The following is a 5,019-nucleotide window of genomic DNA, read 5'->3' on the forward strand; positions in this document are numbered from 1 at the left end:
CAAAGAGCATTTTGGCTGCACTACTATCCTTTTCAGCTAAGGACTGTGGGAAATGAGTCTTTTTTCTTTGCTGATCATTTCAAATCCTGCCACCAGCACCTTTGCTTTCACAGGCAAGGAATGCAGTGAAGACAAACTCCAGGCAAACATTTAGAGAGGCAAGGAGGAGAACAGCAAATACAAATACAAATACAAGAGACAGAGCGAGAATACAACAGCAGGAGATAAGAGTACTGGCACTGAGTACAGGGAGTGCAGGGGCACTGGCAGGCCTTTCACTTGAGATGCTTTTTCTTGCCCATAGAATAGCAGCAACACAGAAACAAAGCTTGGCACAGGAAATCACTCCAGCTCTGAGGCCCTGTTTCCCAGACAATGCTGCCCAAGCCCTTGGAAACACAGATGGGATTGCTGACCTCCCGATTGATGGCTGCCATCTCATCCTCCGACAGGTAGGTCTGCCTGATGACATTGCTCAGAGTGCCTCCATCCATGTACTCCATAACCAGGGACAGTTCCTCACCCACAAGGGAGCTGAAAGAAGGAAACAAGGGCGTGGAGATGAATGTACATGGCTAGGTTGCTGTTTGGAAAAGACGGGTTGACTCTTCTTTTCAGATCCCTTTGAGACAAAGACAAAATAAAGGAATAGACATTCCCTCTTGGCTGTGCATTGTTTGCCATCTGTCCAGTCTCAAGGAGAAAGGCACAGCTGCGAAAAAGGAGAGGTCTTAGATGGGCAGCCTGCAAAATGTGCAGTTTAGTAACAGCCCAGATAAAAAGCCTGTCATGCATGGTGTTTCTGGAAAAAAGCACCTAGTCTTCCTGGCATGCATAGCAGTGGAAAACAGTGGCAACAATCCAAGGGAAATCCTTGTTAGTTTACCTGGACATAAGAAGACACTTGAAAAAAATCAAGCTCCAAAACAAAGTGGTGGCTGTGAATATAGAGATCATTGATTTAGTAAGACACCACTCATCCGGGTTTTTGAACAATTTTCAAATACCATGTGCCAGTGAAGACTCGTGCAGACAAAATGCAATCTCTTCCCATCCACTGGAGATGAAAAGTGCAATAATAATTAGCCAATAATTACAGCTCTATTTTCTGCCAGTGACCAAAGTGGGATTTTACCTTGCATGTTTGCAATATGTGAACAAACATTCATAGGACAAAAGCACAACTCACCTGCCTAAACAGTTGACCAGGTTGGGATTCCTGTTCACATTCATGACCATGAGTTCACTGACTTTTAGTTCCTTCTTCCTCAGTCCTTGAAGACGTATTTTCTTGATGGCCACCTAAAATGACATTGATAATCAGTAACTTGAGAGGTTGGTGGCACGAAACCACAAGGCATGTGGAGCAAGTGATTTTGCAATGACACAGCTGAGCTGTGCCAAACTGCCTTGTGATTAGGCACTGCAGTCATTAGGAACTGACATTCCAACAGCCCATTTCTCTGCTCCCTCGGGAGCCAGTTACAGGACACGTGGGGCCACTGACATTTTGCCTTGACCACTTGGTAACAGCGGTGTCTCAGTTATCACCCACAAACCTCTGACCACACTCTCTGCTGCGTCATTTGGGATTCAGAAGAAAGAATCCTTGCCTTAATACTCTGTGGATACGTCCTGGGCTATGGGCAGGGCTTAGGGCTTTCAGGGATTCTTTGCTGATCTCTCCCTATGTGCAGTTCCCAAGTGCAGAACTACAGGTGGCTAAGGAACTACCAGTAACTTTGAGATGGATTTGCTGGCAGCCAGAAATGAGAACTCAGGACTCTGAAGCTGTAGCCCCAGAGAGCAGTGAGGTGCTCACAGGCACCACCTTTGTTTTAGCAATGGAGAGTGAGTGAGCGCGTCCTTCTCTGAAAGGAACCGCTGCCCTCCGTGCCTTCCTTCTGGCAGCTGAGGAGGACAAAGTCCCAAATGTGTTCTGTGGGCTGGCACCAGTCTGTGCTTCTTGTGCCTTTTCAGCACAGCTCTGCCCAAAGCTCCAGCCACAGCTCACACCAGAGGGGAAAGCCCTCGAGTGCAGCAGAGTCTGCAGGGGCTGTTCACATTTACCTCTCCTCCAGTGGCAGTGTTGAGTGCTTTAAAAACATCTCCAAAAGTCCTAGAAACAAAACAGAAGCAGAGAAAGGAGAAGCCATTTAGATCTTGCAGTGAAAGCCAGCCCACACAGGAGATCTGTGCTGTCAATGCCTAAGACCTGCAGGACACTGGAAGCATGGAGGTGTCTTTGACAATGGCTTCTGAGCACACTTAGAAATTCTGATCAGCACTGACAATCTAAGCCCAGTGCCTGAACACATTTGCAGCTTGTCTGACTTCACACTTGATACCTATTCCACCAGCAAAACACCGTGATGCATAGTTTTGTACAATTAACATTGCTTGGACTCACCCACTGCCAGTATTTTCCAGTTCAATGTATTTTAGAATAGGATTTTCCATCTTCACCATTCTCCCTGAGGGAAACAAAATGCAAGATGTTCACTTTAAAGCAGAGATACCACCTTCTAGGAGATACAAAAGGCAGCCCCACTGTCTGGGGCTCTGAGCCCTCCCTTGGTGGACAGCTGGCTAACAACAACAGGAACAGCAACTGGAACAACAAGAAAAGAACAGCAGGCCCACAGGACAAGTGGCTGGCACAGAGACTGATTTCTAGCATCCTTTGAAGGGAGAGACCGCTTGACAGCAGACACACAGGGAAGCACCGGGAGATACATTCAGAGGAGACTGAGAGCAGAAGAGAATACCTACCAAGGCAATTAAGTTTGTCATCTAGAAACATTAAGGAGAGCTGGAACTAACAGTGCCTTTGTTTTCTTGGGAATAAACACTGTGAGATTTAGAAAAGGTTTCCTACTTGCTAAGATTAAATGCACCTGAACATCTAGAATCAATTCCTGTTATTGGAATATGAATCCCAATATTATCAGTTAGATGGTGCCTGGGCCAGTCTGACCCTCGCTGCTGGGCCAAAGGCAGCAACTGTGGTGTAAATCACCCCAGAGATACCTTGGCTGCTGGAGATTGCAGCTGGGCACTGAGCAAGTCCAGGCTTGTCAGGAACTCCATTTACCTCAGGAGAGAGAGCTTCTGGCGATGGTGAAGAGAAAAAGGAGAGGATTCTGCTGCAGGGTTTAATGTCCAGAAGTTTATTCCATGGTTACAGAGGTCTGGACGGGAGCAGCTGCTCCAGCAGAATAAAAAGCACATGGCCTGATCACCTTTTAAGCTCCCGGGGCAGGGGGAGGGGGGGGACAGGTGAGCACCAACCAGGTGAAAGGGGCGGGGTCTCAAGGGACGAGGGACACCTAGACATAGGCCAATGACCCCTGGGCATAGGGGCATCTTTTGAACTTGACCAATCACAGGATGCCTTGCTGGAATGTTAAGCCTGATTGACACAACACACTAAGCAAGGGGGCGAGGGGGAAGGGAGAGGCATATAGGCACACCTGGGAAAGGGACCCAGAAGCTTAAGACACACCGCAACAAATTCCTCTGAACAGATGTCAAGTTCAGAATATTGCCAAGTGTTCCCATCTTTTCCACCTTGCAGCAGTTTGCCAGAAGAATGCCTCTGCATTTGTAAACCAGAGCAGCTCATGCTAGAACCAATCCCCACGGGGCTTTCAGCATCAGGATCCTCACCCTGTATGAGCAGGCTGAGCCCAAAGACGCTCTTGCCCGTGCCCCGCGTGAAGAACCGCGCAGCTTCTCTTCACCCTGACTGCACGGATCAGTCGCTCCCATTGCACTCGCCCTCTCGGCACCGCACACGTCCCCATCTTCCCAACTCGGCACGGCGGGCACGGGCACAGAGGACAGCAGTGCTCCTCAGGCGCCCCCGTGACACAGAGAGCTGCCCAGCGGAGATGCTGACCCTCCTGTGAGTCCAGGCCGTGCGAGGCAGAAGCCGGCCCAGAGAAGGGGCTGCGACCTCAGGCAGCTCCGCGCTGCAGCAGCCGGGCAGCAGCGGGACCCTCCCAGCTAAGGAAGGCTCCAGCCTCTGCATTCCCACAGCCCTCAGGGACAGGGCAGCCACCACAACAAGGCTGGCAAAGCCCAAGCATGAGCACTGACAGGCACTGATGGGAAGAACCCAGAGTGAGCCTGAGCCCCGGACAAGCTGTTGCCCCCATTCAGGACACAACAGGATGGGCTTTGAGATCAGCCACACCGAGGCGCAGATCAGTGCCCTTTTTGTCCCAACAGGTGATTGTAGACACAGAATCCACTGGGCTCTCTTCTCAACCCTACCAGATCTTATCTGAGAGCACAGCACTGGCAGCTGTTATGGGCAAGAAGCAGATTCATTGGGTTGTGCTGCAGAATCACAAGGGGCTTGATGTGTTCTCCTAGAGACTGATCTCAGCAGGGCTTCTGCCAGTGGCTAGGACTCAAGCAGTCACAGCCTTCTGCTGATCCAGGAACAATCCCTGCTTCTGCCTTTGGCAGAGAGAGAAGCCCAGGCAAACTCCAGCCAGTCTAAGCTGCCTTCAGAGGCAGCAGGAACACCCAGAGCTCTCTCTTGCTGCCTCGGAGCAATGCCAGCACTTCTGTGACACGAAACGGAGCAGAACCCTTTGGTACAGCTATGCTGACACGTGCACACAACACACTGTCCCTCAGATAAGAAAGATACCAGACGTACTCTGCTGCTCCAGGGAGTCACCCGCCATCTCCTGTTGCTGAGCAGCAGCTGGGTCAGCACAGGAGGTGAACCAAGGGCTCAGGCTCCACTTCTTCAGCTGGGGAGCAAAGGCTCCTTGGAATGGCACTGCTGCTTCTGCAGCAGCTTCAGTGTCAGAGTCGGTGTAGGTCTGAGACAAGAAATGAGTTGATGTCAGGAAGGTGTGGCAGAGATTGCCCTGAAATGCCAGAGAGATTGCCATTTGAAATACAAGCCCTTAGGAAGCTGCTGTCAGCCACATGCAGAGCTCCACAACTGGATTGCTTTGGATGTCCACTTGTGAAACCAAATGGTCAAAACCAAAGGCT

This window comes from Melozone crissalis, unplaced genomic scaffold (genome assembly GCF_028551555.1).
Source record: "Melozone crissalis strain CALT ecotype California unplaced genomic scaffold, PUWL_Pcris_2 ptg000192l_1, whole genome shotgun sequence".
Taxonomy (NCBI): domain Eukaryota; kingdom Metazoa; phylum Chordata; class Aves; order Passeriformes; family Passerellidae; genus Melozone; species Melozone crissalis.